This window comes from Pleurodeles waltl, chromosome 1_1 (genome assembly GCF_031143425.1).
Source record: "Pleurodeles waltl isolate 20211129_DDA chromosome 1_1, aPleWal1.hap1.20221129, whole genome shotgun sequence".
NCBI lineage: Eukaryota > Metazoa > Chordata > Amphibia > Caudata > Salamandridae > Pleurodeles > Pleurodeles waltl.
In genome coordinates this window covers 714,637,181-714,658,563 of record NC_090436.1, presented here as the reverse complement: position 1 = coordinate 714,658,563, position 21,383 = coordinate 714,637,181, and the positions used below count along the sequence as shown (strand labels likewise).

Sequence of the window (21,383 nt, the reverse complement as noted above, 5' to 3'; positions counted from 1 at the left end):
CATAACAGTTTTTTTATTGCATTTCTTCTTCAATCTATAAAGAACAGACAGTGCATACAAATTCTCACAGACTAAACTATAATTCGTAAACGCCACAAAGATGTACAGGATGTATAAGGTCATCTGTTTGATAATCCATGTCTGTCTAGGAAGTGCAAGGGTGACGTAGGGCCTGACTAAGATCTTGGTGGACGAGTTACTCCTTCACAATGGGTGCAAAATATAAATCCTATAGGATATAATGGGATCTATATTTCGGCAGAAGGGATATCCATCACTATTGTGATGGAGTAACTTGTTCGTCAAAATTCCAATCAGACCCTTACTCTGCTCCCATATATGATTACGCATTTAGCTCTGCACACTAAAATGTGCCATCAAAATCACCACAACTTGCAGTTTGTTCTTGTAATGTTTTGAGTGGCATAGCGCAACATTCCTGTAACTCTTTTCTAGTTACTATAGTAACTGAGATCTGCCTTCCACGACTACTTAGCATAGACATCATCTACACTTCAAGCACCATGGCTGGGATTAAAATACACAATACACCAACTAAAAATGAAGAAGAAGCAAAAACGGAACAGAAGTACCTTTTGGGATATATGTGTATATATATCTACACACACACAATGAAAGACTATGATAATAATTAAAGAAAAACAATCAGCAAATGTGACAAAGGACACAGGATGCAGTGGTGCAGTAGTTTCTTAAAAGTGTAGAGCAAATTAGTGGGCAGTAGGACTCCAAATGTGAACAACATGTGCAGACATCATTGCCATCAGAGACCGCATTTCGAATACAGGAGGACAAAGCAGGATCTGAGTGAGACAATCAAATGTTGATGCCATTTCTGGTGCACACTAAAATGAAATGGGGGACATCGGTTGCCAAATCGACGGTAGGTCTACAATTACACCAATGGACACTAGTGGCGTTGCAAGAGATGATTTTGTTGCCACCCTAGATTCAATACAATCTATTAGTGTATTTTTGGTAATGTACTGGTCAGAGTACAGCTTACTGGCAATTTATTCCTGAGGTCATTTTGAATTATTTTCAAAAGGACATGTTAAATACAAACTGCAAAAATCTAAATACTTTTTGATTCACTGGACTAAATGAACATCTATTTCTTTGGGGTGCATATATTAGTTCAATTGGTACAGACTGGATAAAGTTCATAGAGCTCTTTTGCTTCAGATGAACCCATTGTATCTAGTACAATGCTAGTGTGTCTCTTTACATTTTCAGGATTTTGAGATGATAAAATGCACAATACCTAGCCCTCTAACAAAGTGATTTCCTTGAAAAGCTTTTGGGTGTAGATTCACAAATGTCCATTAATTGAAAACTCAATTAAATAAACCAATGGAGATTTTATGCATCTTCCCACAGTGTACAACTGAAGACATTCACTGTTGTACATTGATCTACAATAAATGCTATTATATAGTAAATTTGAATTGGCGTGACGATCTTAGAGTGATGGATTAAGAGATTCATTAAAAATGTGGCATGGTCAAACATTCAATTTAAATTGAATGTTCTACAACAACAGAGTAGTATAGTGGAATACACACTAGACAGTGAGATATATCTGCTCAGATTGTCCCTTATATACTGCCTGAAGGTATCATAGTCTTTGCGATCTAGAAGAAAGACAGTCCTAAAGAAAACAGTCATGAAGAAAATCTTGATTAAGCCTGCTCTTCAAAATATTGGCTTTTCATGGTATTTTCTAGATGAACAGCTTCAACCTGACTAAAGTAATTATTGATGCAAATGTATAATCAATTCTGTTTCTTCTCCTAGATAACATTAATTCTTTCCATTTGGTATAACGTTTTTATAATATTGAACACTATTGCAAGTAGGTGCAGAATTAACATGTAGGCTTTAGCCAAAAAATAAAGCTTTTAAATTCAAGAAGATGCAGTAATAAAGCACATTTACACATTTTAGGCTTGAATAGCTGAAGCAGCATTTTCTGCAAAGCTGACCTAGGTTATGAATGTGAAATGATTACGTTCTGACCGGATGACATGTTTGGAGAGCGATGACGTAATGTGAAAGAGGTCTGTTTTGATCTTCTCATAATCATATTTTTCATAAGGTACAATAATTGTATTAAAAGTCTTTAGTTAAACTCTGAAAAATGTTTCTAATAATACAAAGACACTGTATGGTGAATGGATATGTAGCTTGTGTTTTAATGAGGTAATGTAGAAGTTTAAAGATGAAAATGCAGTTTTCTTAAGGAAAGTAAATGATGAGAACCCTCAAGGATTTATACAAAGTAGCTGATAAAAATAATTCACTTGAAAAATGCTGTCTGTCGATGACTGTATTCCTGGTGAGAAGATGATGAAGTGTTCCTATTCCCATGAAGACATCAAAAGCTGATTGGCTGACTGGGAGCAGAAGAAAAAACATATTGCAAAAGCTTAGATCTACAAAAATGTGTGTTCATACAGAAGGTGGCTTCACTCCTTTCCTCTTTCCCTTAAGGAATGGGCTTAATACACTTATTCTAATACACTGATTGCTTTGAACAATGATTGCTATTGATGATATCTCATACTGATCTCAATAAAGACGCATTATTAAAAAGAGTGAAAAATAAAGCTTATGTAGTCACACCACTCTCATTATTGACAACAAAACTTGGAACTGTGATGATTATTTAATTGGTGTACAGTTCCTAGTTAATCTCATCCACTGGCCGAAGGAGCTGGGATCTCTCCCTGTTGAGTTGGTAAGTTTTAACTCGTAAACCTACATGTAAACGAGATCCCCGCTCATGCACATTCCTTAGGTCTTGCAGGGAGAAACATCCAGCAAGCCCCACTTTTTTCACCAATTAATTTAACAGAAATGTGCAACAGGGCATTTTAATAGTGGGTGCCAACAGCAACAAAAAAAGATGAACTAGTCACTTCAAGTAAGGCTTGAAATAGAGCATATACAAGGCAGAACTACCTAGCAGATTCCTGAATCGCAAAATTTTTGCCAGCCTAAACTGGAATGTGCGGTGATGCTGCCTTAATGTTGGAGCAGTAAGCTGTCGTTCTCCTCTCAACCAGCATTAAGTGCCTAAGAATTATGGGACATTTGTTGGCCTGCATTAGTGCTGTCTTGTGGAAAATAAGCACAGCCCCCTCAATGAGTTTAGAGAAGCTGAACAAGCATGGGGGAATTGTAAGGCTGATGATTCTATTGCTGTGGTCACAAGGGCCACCAGTTGTGCAGTGTGGTTAGGAATTAAAATCTATTCCCACTGAATAAAATTAGTCAATTATTTTCAGTATGCTAAGCAAGTCATATGTTTGTAAATAATGGGTTTGGAGCAGCTAGGTGATCACAAAACTTTTAATGAGCTTAAAGATCAGCTTTCAAGTATAGTTTTGGGTGTTCAGTGTTTGTTTCATGTTTTGGTTCTTATTTTTATTACCGACTGTTTTACTTTCAACAGTATGTATAACTTTATGATGTTACTAGTGTTATTCCTCTTGGAAGCAATTTTCTTTGTAATAACTCCTGTTGCAACTGCACTATGCATTGTACCCAAATTAACCTTCAAGCCTCCACTCATGAGTTAAGCTTTATACATGTCACCCAAACTACCCCACTGAGGCAGCGAGGTTTTAGAGGCCAGATTTCCATTTCAGAACCAGGATCTAGTATCCTGGACAGTATAAGATAGGGGCAATATAAATTTTAAAATGTTCAAACAATTGGCAAAAAAGCATGAGAAAAAGGAGTGATTAGAACTCTGGGCAACTCTATTAGCAACCACTGTTGCCACCAAAGTAAAAATGCCTAAATCAACATCGTCTTAGGTGTATGGTTCCAGCTCACTCTATGGCAGATAGGCATAATTTTCCAATCCTGTATTACATGATCACCTATTGTGCTTTGGAATCTTCATGAACCAATTATTGGTAAAAGAAAATATAGGGCTGGAAAAATGGTGTTTTGCAGACATGGAGTGATCAGGCAGTCCTAGAAACACTAATAAAAATAGTGACACAATCTAACACCTTACCGCTAAACTCCGTGTCATTGTGTGAGCATTAGAACATTACCTTATGATTTATTGTATCAAATGTCAAATTTGAGATAAGAGTGAACGCAAATGCAAAGATTTTAGCATTTACAAATTAGTATAAAAGCCCTAGAGTCCATGGAATTGAACTCAAATGGTGAGACTGATGTTAAAGTTAGATAGTGTTCTCACCAGGTAATGGTGGATGGGACTTGAGGCTCACAGATCATGCCTGTCCTTTCAAGGAAGAAAGGACATTCACTATAGCCTAAGAACCCGCCGTAGCGGGCTCTACCGGCTATCGGCTCGGGCATTTAACAAGGGAAAGGGCCTTTAATAGCCGGTAGAGCCCGCTACGGCGGGTTCTAAGGCTATTAGAACATTCTGCCACTCGGGGCAGAATGTTCTATTAAAAAAAACAAATTGCTCACGGAGCCCGAGGGGATTAAAATCCCCTCGGGCTCCGTGAGGCTTTGTTCACAGCTGTTGCTGTGAACAAAGCGAACATTGGAATGTTGGCGCTGCGGGCTTTTACCGGCCAGTAAAAGCCCGCAGCACTCCATTGTTTTCAATGGAGCTGCCAACGTTCGAATGTTCTAATAGCTGTAGGAACTCGCTGCTAATTTTATGAGTAGGGACATTAAGGCAATCTTCAATTTGGTGGCATGGTGCCATCACGAGAAAATGCAGAGCTACTAGGTGTTGGCAAATGAAAGGAAAACACAAGTATTTTCTAGGAGATAGTGATGATATCATAACAAGGATAATGGTATTCTTAAAGGGAAACTACAGCATACAATGATGGCTAGTAAACATTCAGAGGTGAGAATGTATATAACCTTGCACATCCAAAAAAATATATACAACTAATATCTGCAAGAAGTGTCTCAAGACTAACATAAATTAATCTAAAAAATCAGCCTACAATACTTTGAAATTGCACGAAGCTTGACTTAAAATATGTATCTGCCATATTCTTAAAGTAAAACCACATTATGTGAGAAGAAGCTTTGCCATCCAGAGCTATGGTGTACCCGATGAAAGCCCTGAAAATACTTACCAGAAGAAGGGGGACCATGTCAATCCCTGTCGGCTAAGAGGCTGAACTTTGGCCTGCAGGACAGGGTGGTACTCACACGAAGTTAAGGCTGGGCACTCTGCTAGGCTAACTTGCTCATAGAATTGCTTTCAAATTTCTACTCCCCCGCTGGACTACAGGTGGGTGATTAGTGGTTTACCTGGTGGGGAGACTGCTTTGGCGCTGTCACACCTTGAATATTGATGAATGGCTTTGATTCTCCCGAGGGGTCATAATGCGTCTGATGGAAAGGGCTGGCCAGACACAAACAAGTGGAGACCCAGTGGCAGGTCTAGATGTGGGGATACCAGGCAGTTGTCAAATACACTCATAATGAATGCATGCTTGGTTTTGTTCCACACTCTCATGAGTGAAAGGCAAAAACAGAGGAAACATTATTCTAAATCTAAAGCCACACTGCATAATAGGGGCCAAAAAGAGTCAACATAAAAGAGAAAGATTTGGAACAACGCATCCGGAACCATGCCTGTGTTGTTCACGCAAGTGGAACGACGCTTGCCTAAACAAAGCAGGCCATTTTCTCTGCCTTAACCACGCATATGCTGAACAACACACATGTATGGTTAAGGTAGAGAAAAAGGAAGATCCATCGGGAGAGGACGCGGTCTGGTAAGTGGCTGGGGGTAGATTTTAGGGCTGGGGGGTGAAGGGCTGGAGGTGGTTAGGTTATATTATTCAGGTCAGGTTGATAGGGGCGGAGTGGGGGTCAGGGTAATTTTGTATTTGGGGGGTTGGGGTAATACATTTTTTAGGGCGGGTGGGGGGGTTTTAGGGGTGGGGTCGGGATAATTTTGTATTTAAGGCGGGTGGGGAGGTCGGGTTTGTAGGGGCCAGGTTTTTTTTTTATTGGGGTATATTTGTATTTAGGGTGGGTGGGGGGTGGGTTATTAGGGGTGGATTGGGGATTCGGGGTAATTTTGTTTTTAGGGGCGACAGTTGTGGGTCGGGTAATTTTGTATTTAGGGAGTGGGGAGGTCAGGTTTTTAGGGTCGAGGGGTCAGGGTAATTTTGTATTTAGGGTGAGTGGGGGGTCGGTTATTTAGGGGAGGAGTCGGGTCAGGGTAATTTTGTATTTGGGGGTTGGAGTAGTTATGTTTTTAGGGCGGGTGGGGGTGAGTTTTTAAGGTTGGGGTCGGGTTAATTTTGTATTTAGGGCAGGTGGGGGGGTCGGGTTTTTAGGGGCAGGTGGTTTTTTGGGGGTAAAGGTTATTAGGGTGGGGGTTGGGGTAATTTTGTATTTAAGGTAGGGGGTGTGTCTTTAGGGGCGGGTAATTTTGTATTGAGGGCATGTGGGGGGGGGGGGGTCGGGTTTTTAAGGGCCAGGGTTGGGGTAATTTTGTATTTATGGCGGGTGGGGGGCAGGTTATTAGAGGTGGGGGGCTTGGGATAATTTTGTGTTTAGGGCAGGGGCGGGTTTTTAGCGGTGGGGGTCGGGGTAAATTTGTATTTAGGATGGGTGGGGGGGTCAGGTTTTTAGGGGATGGGGTGGGAGGTTGGGGTAATTTTGTTTTCCTGGCACGAGGGGGGTTGGGTTTTTAGGGGCCGGTAGGAGGGGTCTGGGTAGTTTTATTTTTGGGAGGTGGGGGTCGGTTTTGAGGGCTCATGGTAGGTGGGGGGTATCAGGGTTGCTTTTAAAGGTGGGGGGTCGGGGTACTTCTGTTTTTAGGGTGGAGGGGTGGCATGCGACAACCACGCATGCCGTTTCCACACATGCCTTTACTAGGCATGCCTTTACAACGAAAAATCATTGCAAAGGAATGCGTGGTAAAGGCATGCGTGGAAACAACGTGGTCGTTGTTCCGCCCGCATTGTTCAGGCATGCGTGGTTGCCGCATGCGTGGTTCCATCATACAACCAACACAAAAAGTACCATGATGAATCAGGTTTAAGGAAAGAAAAAAATTAAAGTTTACTGTGCGCTACTAACAACCTGAACAGAGACTTGGTGCAAATTATTCATAGCGTTGAGAGCTGCAAGGCCTTGGCTGCTGAAGTAACGTAAACAATCATATTTTGTCAGATTAATGTGCTAGAATCAAATCTAGATAATAGAATGAGGTTAGGAGGGCATTTGCTGGGTTTACGTCTTTCAGGAATTAACTTGTAGGCAATATTGTGAAGCTCAAGTATGGAAATGTGCGGTAATTGCAACAGGTGAAAATACTATAGTGCTCCTTAGACAGGCCCAATAGGAATTGCAATACAATAATGTGCCCAAGCCATTCCATGGAACCAAACAACAGGGCTCCAGGATCCTGCCCTCTAGACTCACCAATGTCATAATGTGCCTAAGGCATGCAGCCAACAGGTTCTTCAGCTGCGATGTTCCCTTATTGTCCTAAAAAGGCGGGACAGTGCCATGATTTCATTCCCATGTGCCAGTCACTGCTATGATGCACCCCAACACCACACAATCATGCAATGATACGCCCAAGGTTTCTCCTCGAAGGCCAGTCATATTGTGTCCTTGTCATCCCTGCCATAGATTTTTCATTAATGTCATGATGTGCAATACACACCTACCGGCAGAAAGGCCGGCTCACACAGGTGAGAGAGCGTAGTTTTAATATCATATATTATAGACGTGAAATGCTTACATTTGACTAAAACATTCCTAGAATATATTAAATAAAAGGTATAAGTTTTGCTCATATATGAACGTTAATGCTAAAATAAATAATAATCTTCAGTTATATGTAGTATTATGAGTTGAACTGGATTCATTAAAATTGTGTGTCTTAAGTTAGCATGAGTCGCGAACTAGCTGTGCAACTCTCATTTAAAATCTATTTTCCTGTTTTTCCTGTATGCGGACTCGCAAAAGAACTATGACCCAGCTATTGTTCTCTTCTGTATTGAAAAGCAACATTAACAAAACTTCCCATCCGCATTCTAATAGCTTTTAGTATAAAGATATGTGCTTCGAAACAGTAATGGACACTTTCAAGGACGATGAGACGAGGGGAGAAGAACTCCTGACCCGAGACGTGTGCCAAGATGGTGAAGTAACCCCGGACGTACCACCTACGAAAATGCTGATTATAAAGACCAATTGGAAGATGAGAAAATATCTTAGAATGACAAATGCATTACTTAATGAATAATTTGATTGGTTACCAATGATGGGGTGTAGTTATTAACCAATAGAATTTTGGGGAATGGGTTAAGAAAAGGGGATAAAAACTCATGACACGGAGGACGAAGTTCAGTTAGGAAGGGATGACATCAATTGCATCCAGAAACTCTGTCACTCTATTTGGTGATTTGAGACTTAGACAAAATATTACAGTCCATAGACTGCCCTATTACACTGTCCTCCATATAAGGAGAGTGACTCATGATTCTCTTTAGATAGATTGACGGTGAACCAACTAATGTCCTGAAGACGAAGACTGATCCTGTATGCTGATTTAGCTTGAGGAGGGTAAATATTATTGCTAACAGAATCTCTATGCTTTTTCTTTCTTGGTACCAACTGCTGTATGTTTAATTAAGTATCTTAGTTAGATGTTTTTCTAAATTGATGTTCTAAATTGTTTCGCATGAAGCCCAACATGCTAATGCTAATTTGAGGTTAGAAAAGGTATCCGATTGACTGACGAAACTGACGTGACTGACATGAAGCTATGCTGAACTGATATTCTGATGTTTATCATGCACTATGGTAAAATCTCTGCTATTCTATCTATCCTATGATTCTGATTATCGCATTCTTGAAAGTTTATTATAATTGCCACTCTGTGATTATGGTTTTATGCTTCTTGGTTTTGAGATTAATACGTTTAATATTAGATTGTAATCAATAGGGAATAAAATCACAAACTCTTCTTTAAGGTGTGATTATTTGAGTCAGAAACAAATGAATGCGCCGATATTTCATTAATGATTATGAAAAGGAAATTTTGATGTTTGATAATCTCGTCTTACGGAGACCTACCACTGGGTCAAAAGATTCATCGGCCTAAAACGAGTCCTGATGTGTATAAATTAGCATAGACGGACGCGTTAACAGTTTTGGTAGCAGAGTTCGGGTTTGGCCCTTGGGGGCCCTAGGACGGAGTTTTTGTGGTTAATTTTTTTTTTTTATAATGATGAAATTTGGCAAAACGATGAGTGGCTAGGTACACCATAGGCTTTCCTGGGATGTCGGAGCCTGGCTAAGATGAGTTGGGAATGTTCTTGGCGCCATGGTATGTGTGGTTAGGGTTTTGCGCTTGCTCAAAAGCTTATGCAACTTGCAGGAGATTGTGAAGATTGTGTGTTTAGGCCAAAGATAAGTGTCGTTTAGCAGGAGTGGGCGTACTCCACAGTATGAGAGTAGGGAAGTCGGCGTACTTCACGTGAATGCAGCGCTATTTGTTTAAAAAATTATCCACGTGGTTGGTCAAGGTACGGACCTGTTGAGGTTTAAAGACTCCGGAGTAGGATGAAAAATATGGTTTATGTTGTAATCTGCGTGGTTTAATAGGTCAATCGGGCGTGGTTGACAAGTCAAGTTTGAGTCACAACGTATATATGAAACCTTCGATGGAGATTTGACAAGCTCTAAAGTGCACTAGAGGGAGTCATTGACAAGTCGAGAGTAGGATTTGCGGGTCGAATTCTGCTTGCGTATGTGGGATCTGAGAAGGAGAGAGTAGCGGCCGAGGCTTCAAGTGAAATCTCTGTAAAGTTCTGAAGCGAATGCGTTATCCTTCCTGTAGTAAATCAGCAGATTTGTATTGTCATTTAAGGTGTCTGCAATAAATTGCATTAGTTTGTGTGGGATATGAGAAGTTAGTGAGGTGTGGATAAGCCGCAAGACTTTGTCAGCTGCAGTGTGTATGAGTGTGACGTCAGGGGTGCCGCGCTGGGATAGGTCAGATGTTGAGAGGGGTCGCGCACGGATTGGCTGCCGTCCGTGAGAGGCAATAGGGTGAGCAAAGGGCAGGTGAAGAGTGTCCTGGGAACTAAGCCGTTCCTGATTAAATTTAAATTTAAAATGAACTTTGTTAAGGCATTCAAAAGCGCTTTGAGGGGAGATGTATACATCGTTGCAACAGATGGGGAACCTACACCGCCCGAAGGTACTCCAGCTTATACTGTTATGGAGGAAAAGGGTGTTGCACTGTGTTTGTGGTTAAAACAATGGCGCAAGTTGACAGAAAAAGAAGGGTGTCTAGCGTTTCCGGAACATGGAACGTTCAATCAAAGAGTTTTAGAAAACTTGAGGTGGATGCTAAGTACACAAAAACCACCCCCGAGACCAGCCCAATATGAGGCACTAGCGATCTGGGATTTAATGGCTCTTAAACACAGGCAGGAAAGGTTTCACAGGAGATTGACAAGAGCAGAAAAATCCTATGCAGAAGCAAGATGGGACAACGAGAATAAGATGTGGAGACGGGGAATCGTAGATGGGTTAAAGCTATTTCCAGCGATAACACAGGGAGAAGAGACACAGGGAAAGAAAGCTACTTGCAAAACTAACAGAGATTCGGACAAAGTTAAGGAACAAAAAAGGTCCTGGGAAGAAGAGGACGATTCAGAGGACGAGGAGTTTATGGATAGATTACTACATGACAGACCACCACCTTATGCGGTGAGTGATAATGTTCCGAGCACTAGATTGGATCCTGGGAACCAGACACAAGAAAAGGGAGTCACTGATACGGTACAGACTAGTGATACAGCTTCGATACAGAATGGTGACAGTGTACCTACTGCTCCAGACATACCGAAACAGTTGCAACCTCCACCGCAGATAAAAATAATTTATCCTGATGTTCCAGTGCTTGAGACTACTACGAACTTAGTGGTGCCGCCAGACCCGATATATACAAAATCGAGATTGGTTCAGATTGAGTCAACCCCACAGTTAGTGTCACAACCGCCACAACTGATACCGGGGTATAACCCAGTAGCGGGTCCTTTAAAGGAACCTGCACCAGGATTATTAGAGCAGACCTATGGTGTTGAAGCTCCAAGAAGCCTGGGATCAGGTCAGACCCCTGCCGCAATATCACTACCTATCACTGTTGGTCCCCCAGTACCATTATATGCCCAAGAGAGAACAAAGACATGTGAACAGGGAGTTGTGGCCAATGAAATTATAAGAGGAGGGTCTATTAGAACTCCACAAATAATGGCCCAGGGAGGACATGTTTTCGAGCAATCAAGACCTTTAATGGACCTGAGTCCAATAGGGGCACCTCTTGAGGCAATGCGACAAGCAGGGTTGGGAGTTTTGACTCCCCAAACTATGAGTACAAATACCTCATACACTCCAATGATACATACAGGGAACCTTTCACTGCAGGGTTTTACAGTGCAGCAGTTAAATGAGTGGTTAGAGAAAACCTGTACATCACAAAAGACTACAGCAACTACGGTAACCGAAGTCAATCCCGAAAAAGAAAAACAAAATGAATACCTGAATCTGGTACGACTAGGTGCAGAAGCTGCTGAGTTGGTGGAAGGAACCATGGGGGTAAACAGGTTAGAATCTTACACTGAGACGGAATTGAGATACTTGTGCCCTAAGATTACTAAAGAAGTAGGAAAAATACACCAGAGATTAACAAATTTGGCAGACAGATACAATATCGATATTGGGAACACGAAACATTTGAAACGAAGTTACAGATTAGACTTTGACACAAAAGATTTCCAACACATGAGATCCGCAGGTATGAAGACACACTTGAAAGAATTGCTGCAGAGTGCGCAAATCTGGGGAGCATTAGAAAAGTGGGAAAACAGATGGGCAAAGAAAAAGGATAAAGGGATAGTCCAGGATCTATTGAAATGGCGACAGCACCCGATCTTGATTCAGTAAAAATCTTGCCTATGAGAGAAACAGCTGGTGGTGTTTTAGTCCATGTGCCATGGTCCAGGGGGCATATTTTGTCCTTTACAAATGATTACCCGAGGTTGAGAGAGAAACCGATCGAGTGGTATCAGCAGACAGATAGATAGATTCGTGAAGCTTGCAAAATGTCTCTGGGAGGACTTGAATACTTTGTTTGAGATTATTGTTCCACCAGATTTATGGCTTGAGTGCAAAAGAGGGGTGGATTGGCCCACAAAGGAACCGGCAAGGGACAAGGTGACAGGAGCACCTTCTGAAGAGGTGATGAAATATTATCATAAAGTAATTGAATTTTTGAAACAAAAGGTGTCACCGAAGGTGACCGATTGGCAGAAAATTGACCGGACTTCGCAAGAAGTTAAGGAATCAATACATGCTTATTATGAGAGATTGTTAAAAGCATTTAAACATTACAGTGGTACTGAAACGATCGAGCCGAAAGACATGAATCATCTTGTGTTCAGATTTGTTGAAGGGCTGAGACCAGAGGTTGGTCAGATGATTAAGAATCATTTAATTTGTTGGCAAGCTAAACCGATCGACGAGGTGTTGCAGTATGCGAAATACTGTAGTGATGAAATTGAGTTAAAGCAGAAAAAGCTAAAGGAAAAGGTGATGGTGATGCAGATAAGAGCTGCACAGGCTGGAATTCAGGGAAATGGTGTTCAACAAATTATGAATCAGCACCCGCAAATGAACGGAGGGTTTCAGGTACAGCCGAGAGGTAGAGGTCGAGGTTTTGTGAATCGAAATTCAGACATGAATAATGTTGTCATGCAAAATGATGGGCAAGTAATGAAGAGGATGTCACCATGTCACGCGTGCAGGGCATGGGACATTGGAAGCGGGATTGTCCAAATATGGTGCATGATGGTACAGTTCAGCAGAGCATGAATGTTGGGACACAACAAAATCAACGAGGTCCAAGAATGAGACAGCAAAATCAGAATTATCAAAATAATTTGGCACAGATGTCAGGGGTACAACCCATACAGCAAATGCAGACGCCACGTTTCCAAACTGTGTCAGTACAACCAATACAACAGCAGATTCCTATGGTACCTAGACAGCAAATGCAGCTACCTCTAGCCCCGATGGGTCAGCAACAGGTGATGCTTCCTCAGCAGGTCACAGGTCAGGTGTCGAGTCAAAACAATACTGTACAGCAGTTCCCATTACGAGGTGAAAATGAGACGAATGACGATTGGTCAGATGACAGTTCAGACAGTGAAGAGTGTAGGCTTGCAGCCTCACTAGAAGTAGATCAGAGAGGCCATATGTAGAAGGGAAGGTAATAGGCTATAAGGTTTCATTTTTGGTTGACACCGGAGCTACACGCTCTACAGTCCGTAGTGTGGAAGTACCAAGGTTATCTTTATCAGGACGCACCATACGAGTGGTTGGTGTGGCTAATCAGTATCTAACCAATCCAATTACCGATCCAGTACAGGTTGAAATTGGAAATTTCCAAGGCCTGCATAGGTTTGTTGTATGCGACTCAAGTCCAGTATCCCTACTGGGAAGGGACTTACTATGTAAAACTAAATGTTCAATTACCTGTTCCAACGATGGAATAGAAGTTCAGACAAACAGTGATGATGAAGGTGAAGAGGACCAGCTTATAGGAGGAGGGGAGATGAGCGAAGATTAATCTCTAATTACCTTATTCCCAGTGTTCACATTAATTGACTTACCTGCTGACCTACAAGGGTCCGTAACAGAAAAAGTGTGGGATTTGACAGGAAAAGAGGTTGGATTGATTAAAGGAATTAAACCAGTCAAGGTGCAGATAAAACCAAATGCCGTATTCCCACAAGTACCACAATACCACATGACTCAAGACGTGCTCATTGAGGTGACACAGATAATTGCAGATTTTCTCAGGCAAGGAGTTCTAAAGGAAGTTTTGAGCAGTCCATGCAACTCACCTATTATGGGTTTGAAAAAGCCCTGTGGGAAGATTCGGATTGTGCAGGATTTGAGAAAAATAAATGAAATTGTGATAAAATGCTGCCCTGTAGTTCCTAATCCAGCGGTAATAATGTTCCAAGTTCCTTGTGATGCTGAATGGTTTACCGTAGTAGACCTATCACAGGCATTTTTCTCAATACCACTACATGAAGAAAGCCAATTTTTGTTCAGTTTTAAGTTCCTAGATAAGGTGTACAGTTGGTGCAGAATCCCTCAAGGGTTTTCCGAATCTCCATCTATCTTTAATCAGATCTTAATGAAGGATTTGGAACCTCTTGTACTGCCTTTTATTTCAACTCTTGTGCAGTACATTGATGACTTGTTGATTGCATCCAAGACCAGAGACAGTTGCAAATATGATACCATTGCATTGTTGAACCATTTGGGAAGAAATGGGCATAAGGTGTCACCTAAGAAGCTTCAGTACTGTCAGAAAGAAGTAAAATATTTGGGACATTTAATTGAGAAAGGATCCCGAAGAATATCAAAAGAGAGAATAACAGCTGTCATACAAATGAATCCCCCGACAACAAAAAGAGAGGTCAGGATGTTTTTGGGAATGGTGGGTTATTGCCGCCAATGGATACCCAATTTTTCAATCATTGCAAAGCCTTTGATAAAATTGACAGGGAAAGATGTCAAAGATGAGCCATATATAATCACTTTGACAAAAGAAGAACTTGAGTCATTTATGGAACTGAAGGAATGCATGTGCAGGGCCCCAGTATTAGGGATGCCCGATTATGAAAAACCTTTTCTGTTGTTTTGTCATGAACGTGATGCTTGTTCTTTGTCTGTTTTAACACAGGTCCACGGAGATGCAAATCGCCCTGTAGCATATTTTTCAGCTACTTTGGACCCTGTCGCAGCAGCCCTACCGGGTTGTTTGCGAGCAGTTGCAGCAGTTGGTCAAAGCCTTTCCCAATGTGAGGGCATAGTCATGGGATACCCTCTAACAGTTTTGGTTCCACATTCTGTTGAAATACTGTTGACAAGGACAAAAACACAGCACATGACAAATGCACGACTTACCAAATATGAGACGATTATTTTGGGGTCACCAAATGTCACATTGAAAAGATGCACAGTACTGAACCCGGCAACTCTGCTTCCCAATGAAAATACAGAAGTCAAAGAAGGGGAAGAATTTGAGCATGATTGTCTTGAGGTAACTGACCTCTGTACCAAACCTCGCCCAGACATACAGGACACCCAATTAAAAGAAAACGATTGCATTATGTTCGTAGATGGGTCCTGTTTAAGGGATTCAACTGGAACATTAAGAGCTGGCTATGCAGTATGTACAATGGCTGGCATAGTCGAAGCCTCCTGGCTTGAAAAAGTATTTTCAGCACAAGTGGCAGAATTAATAGCTCTTACAAAGGCCTGCCATGCTGCTGTAAATTTGAAAGTTACAATTTATACGGATAGCAGATATGGATTTGGAATTGTACATGATTTTGGTCAGATCTGGTCACAAAGGGGTTTCATGACCTCTTCCGGATCACCTGTGAAAAATGGAGAACAGATAAGAGATTTGTTACATGCGATTCAGTTACCTCTTGAAATTGCCGTGGTAAAATGCAGTGCTCACACCAGATCACAAGACTTTGTGTCAATGGGAAATGATTATGCAGATCAGGTAGCAAGATTTTGTGCATTAAATTGTATCTCATTCAAAGAGCAATGGGAATTGTTACCTCAGCCTGAAAATGACACAACTCTGAATCTAGCATTACAAGTGGTTGATACTCTAGATGAGTTAAAAACACTACAGAACCGTATTAACAAGGAAGAAAAACGCTCCTGGCAGAGAATGCAATGTAATCCGAGAGCAGATGATACATGGATCTCAGATGATGGAAAATTAGTCTTACCTAATAGTCTACTGTCACAATTCGCCCGATTATATCATGGGCAAGCACATTTAGGAAGAGACGCCATGATCAGATCTTTCAAAGTTGATTGGTTTAATCCAAAATTCAGACATGCTGCAGAAATCATTTGTCACAGGTGCATCATCTGTCAACAGATGAATGCTGGAAAAGGAACAGTGGTAAATTTGAGCCACATTGGAAGAGCTGGAGGTCCATTTAATAGAATACAAATGGATTTCATTGAGATGCCTGTTTGTGGAGGATTGAAGTACGTGTTGGTGATTGTGTGTGTTTTCAACCATTGGATCGAGGCATACCCTACACGTAGAAATGACAGTCTCACAGTTGCAAAACTATTACTGAGGGAATTAATACCACGATTCGGGTTCCCGGTTTCTATAGAATCAGATAGGGGAAGACACTTCGACAATGAGGTGATCAAGCTTCTGTGTGCAGCACTCAACATCGTGCAGAAGTTACACTGTAGCTATCGCCCTGAAGCATCAGGACTAGTTGAACAGATGAATGGTACCTTAAAATCAAGAATAGCGAAAATGTGTGCAGCAACGAACATGAAGTGGCCAGATGCATTACCGCTAGTACTGATGTCCATGAGAAACACACCAGATAAGAAAACAGGATTGTCACCCCATGAAATCCTCATGGGTAGAGCAATGAGGTTACCAGCGGTACCTGCCAATGCACTAGTGAATATTACAGATGATATGGTGTTGGATTACTGCAAGAATTTAGCTGACGTGATACGCTCTTTCTCTCACCAGGTAGAAGCTAACACGTTACCACCAATCGGCGAACCAGGACACTCTCTGCAAGCTGGAGATTGGGTGGTTGTCAAGAAACACGTAAGAAAATCGGGTCTTGAGCCGCGTTGGAAAGGGCCATATCAAGTGATATTGACGACCACTACTGCTGTGAAATGTGCCGGGGTTCCCAACTGGATACATGCCAGTCACACAAAAAGGGTAACATGTCCTGTTGAAGAGGAACTTGAAAATTCCGGTACAACAACTTCAAGAGAAGAAGCCTCAGAGTCAGAGATCAGTCAAGAAAGATCTGAGTCTACAGAAGAGCCTGCTGAGAACAGCCGCGTGCCTCACACTATCAGAGAGATCGAGAGAGGTGACGGAGTGCCAATCTCAGTGGAGGCAACAGGAGAACAAAGACACAGAGAGGTTATCCCAGAAGCAGACGAATACAATTCAGAACCTGAATACAGTATTGAACCAGAAGAAGAGCGAGACGGAGTAGCCACAAACACAGATCAGAACGAATCAAGCTATTCTGATCGAATTCCAAGCCTGCCGAGAGAAAACACCATATCACGAGAGGAGGGTGTTGTCCAGAGTCCTGAAGGAGATCACAGACACAAGACTCGCAAAGGTGATACATGGCCAGAAAGGTCACCCTTTAGAATAAGAGAATTAACAAACGAGTCAATAATAGAAGAGAGTGATACCTCACAGGTGGATGATCTGAGTGAAGGGGAACATCAAGGTGAAAGAAGATTAAAAAGAAAGAGAATAGCAAATCGAAGGTACACAGGTCCTGAATGGGCATATGCTACAACCTTTGAATGGCAACAAGAATTCTTAGCATTCTGCTTTGATCGAGAAGTGCCAGGCCAATACTACGGTACCTGAAGGAAAACATCAGGAAAACTTTGTGGAAAAATATATTAAAAGGAAAGAGACTCTATAAACCTACCAGAAAGAGACAAATCCGGATTTGACATCAAGAAAACCTGATTACGACAAGCTTCTAACCTGAATTGACAAAAAGGGTCCTGAAGTGAAAGAAGACGCTGTAAATACGCATAGAGAGTTTGCCATCTTGAGTTGATTGTTGATCTACTATTCTGATTCTATACAAACATGGCTTATAGTAACAAGGGAAGTAAAGTGTGTGGTTGGTTAGGACTTATGATAGGTGTTGTATGCGCAATAATGATTGTGGGAGTGATTGTGGGAATGCCATGGAGAGAGAGAGAGACTATTAATGCAACTTCAAAACCTGAAACTACCACTACAACTAATAAATTATCACCGTGGGAGAAATTCGAACAAGATACTAAACATCTACATGAGGGAACTAATACAAAGGGGGAACTTTCTACTAATGTCTTCTATCGCTTATTGAACGAGTACGTGGAGACTATGGATACGAAAGATTGTTATGTGTGTACTAAAATTCCTTCATCTGTGCAGGAGGGGGTCACTTATCATAGTCTCCCTCTTACTTATGGGATTAGTTGTAGTTTGTTACTAACGAGATTTTATAATCAAGAGCATGTACAATACTTTTATTCAAATCTAGACGTTGTGTTCTCTTTTGTGCCTATAATTGAATTCCTAAATAAGCTAGCTAAAGAGCATGACATAAAATTAGTTAGAGGATTCTTTGAGCCAACACTAACATTTGGAACCGCTTACGCACACCGCAACAATTTAACATGCTTACTGTCTCCTGTAGAGAAAAGCTTTTTAGATCACACAGATGATAGACGCAAAGCATTAAAGGAGAAACTAGAAAAAGGCTTAGAAAAACATACCTATGCAAATGATTACGCTTACACTGCTATTAAAACACAAGGCAAGTTAGCTATAGATGCACTACACGTAGGTAGGCTATGTATATACAGACCGAAATCTGATAATGACAATTTGTTTGTGGGTACGAGTGAATGCAGGCATGTGTTTTTGTTTCAGAGTAAATGGACCTTCATGTTAAATGGACAAGACCCAGCGATTCCTGGAATCTATTACATCTGTGGGTTGAATGCATATTATCGTCTCCCAAAGGGATGGTATGGGACATGTTATTTGGGAATAGTTTTCCCAAAAATATACCAGATTGATGACTTAAAACAAATACATAAGTCTTCTGAAATACAACATTCAAGACAAAAACGAGAATCCGTGGCTTCTGTCATTGGTGACATATTTGGAGCAATAATCCCATCAGTTGGGGTTATCCTAAATTCTATGAAAATTCAAAAGTTGTCCACTATTGTGGATAACATGCTGACAAACTTTACAGGAGCAATATTATTAATGGATACTGAACTTGCTGCAGAAAGAGCTATGACTCTTCAAAATCGGCTTGCTTTAGACATTCTTTTAGCCAAAAATGGAGGTGTGTGCAAAATGCTTAATGAGCGTCACTGTTGTTCCTGCATACCTGATAATAGTAAGAAAATTAGAAACATGCTTACTAACCTGACTAGAGATAGTACAGACTTGAAGGAACTGAAAGAACCTGGAGTCTGGGAAAAATTTGGAAAAGGAATTGCCCGGGTAGGAAACTGGTTTACCAGTATTTGGAATGGTGTCCTTGCAAAAATTATGATGGGCCTATTGATTGTTTTAATTTGTCTACTAGGATTATGGGGAGCATGTAAAATTAATGACAAAATTAGAAGAAATTTATCAAAAAGAGCCATACAAAATGAAGAAAGTGAAAGAGAGAAAATGTTCAATGAAATATGGGAAAGTTCACATAAAGGGCAAGATGTTGAAATGCGCATAATGCGCAAGGTGAAAAACTGATAATGAAGAATTGTGTGATGACGTGCGTCATCAGAGGAGGGACTGAGAGAGCGTAGTTTTAATATCATATATTATAGACGTGAAATGCTTACATTTGACTAAAACATTCCTAGAATATATTAAATAAAGGTATAAGTTTTGCTCATATATGAACGTTAATGCTAAAATAAATAATAATCTTCAGTTATATGTAGTATTATGAGTTGAACTGCATTCATTAAAATTGTGTGTCTTAAGTTAGCATGAGTCGCGAACTAGCTGTGCAACTCTCATTTAAAATCTATTTTCCTGTTTTTCCTGTATGCGGACTCGCAAAAGAACTACAGTATGACCCAGCTATTGTTCTCTTCTGTATTGAAAAGCAACATTAACAAAACTTCCCATCCGCATTCTAATAGCTTTTAGTATAAAGATATGTGCTTCGAAACAGTAATGGACACTTTCGAGGACGATGAGACGAGGGGAGAAGAACTCCTGACCCGAGACGTGTGCCAAGATGGTGAAGTAACCCCGGACGTACCACCTACGAAAATGCTGATTATAAAGACCAATTGGAAGATGAGAAAATATCTTAGAATGACAAATGCATTACTTAATGAATAATTTGATTGGTTACCAATGATGGGGTGTAGTTATTAACCAATAGAATTTTGGGGAATGGGTTAAGAAAAGGGGATAAAAACTCATGACACGGAGGACGAAGTTCAGTTAGGAAGGGATGACATCGATTGCATCCAGAAACTCTGTCACTCTATTTGGTGATTTGAGACTTAGACAAAATATTACAGTCCATAGACTGCCCTATTACACTGTCCTCCATATGAGGAGAGTGACCCATGATTCTCTTTAGATAGATTGACGGTGAACCAACTAATGTCCTGAAGACGAAGACTGATCCTGTATGCTGACTTAGCTTGAGGAGGGTAAATATTATTGCTAACAGAATCTCTATGCTTTTTCTTTCTAGGTACCAACTGCTGTATGTTTAATTAAGTATCTTAGTTAGATGTTTTTCTAAATTGATGTCCTAAATTGTTTCACATGAAGCCCAACATGCTAATGCTAATTTGAGGTTAGAAAAGGTATCCGATTGACTGACGAAACTGACGTGACTGACATGAAGCTATGCTGAACTGATATTCTGATGTTTATCATGCACTATGGTAAAATCTCTGCTGTTATATCTATCCTATGATTCTGATTATCGCATTCTTGAAAGTTTATTATAATTGCCACTCTGTGATTATGGTTTTATGCTTCTTGGTTTTGAGATTAATACGTTTAATATTAGATTGTAATCAATAGGGAATAAAATCACAAACTCTTCTTTAAGGTGTGATTATTTGAGTCAGAAGCAAATGAATGCGCCGATATTTCATTAATGATTATGAAAAGGAAATTTTGATGTTTGATAATCTCGTCTTACGGAGACCTACCACTGGGTCAAAAGATTCATCGGCCTAAAACGAGTCCTGATGTGTATAAATTAGCATAGACGGACGCGTTAACACAGGCACTAAACTTTTCCCAACCCTAACTAGCTAAAGTGGTACTGCTCCTCCTTCGTGTTTGAAAATTCATCCTGACCCAGTGAAGAATCTGTGAAAAGCATGGGGAATACTGCAGTGAAGTATGTTGTTTTGCTGTTGCACATTATCTCTTTTCACAAGCCCATTGAGACCATCTCCCTTTTGCTCACTGGCATTTAGGACCCTTCGCAATGTGATCATTTGTTTTTATGGAGGTGAACCTGTTTAGGATACTCTTTCTCTCCATCCCACTCTCATGGCAATTCACATCCAAGTCCATTACGCCCCTCTCCTTTGTTACTGTGTTCCTTGTCGTCATTTATGGGTCGTGATGCAATCCTTGCCCATTGCCCCTTGCCCCTTGCAAACCTTAGCACTGCCTTTGCGACCCATTATCTCGGAGCTTGCTAAATCAGTACCAGGAACACAGGGGCAGCTCG

At 40.9% G+C, this 21,383-nt stretch overlaps 1 protein-coding gene across 1 annotated transcript in view; it reads right to left on the bottom strand.

Moving 5' to 3' along the window:
• Window positions 1–21,383, bottom strand: part of SLC27A6 (solute carrier family 27 member 6) — a 356,441-nt gene that overhangs the window by 153,011 nt on the left and 182,047 nt on the right. The gene's annotated exons all lie outside the window — the stretch shown is intronic.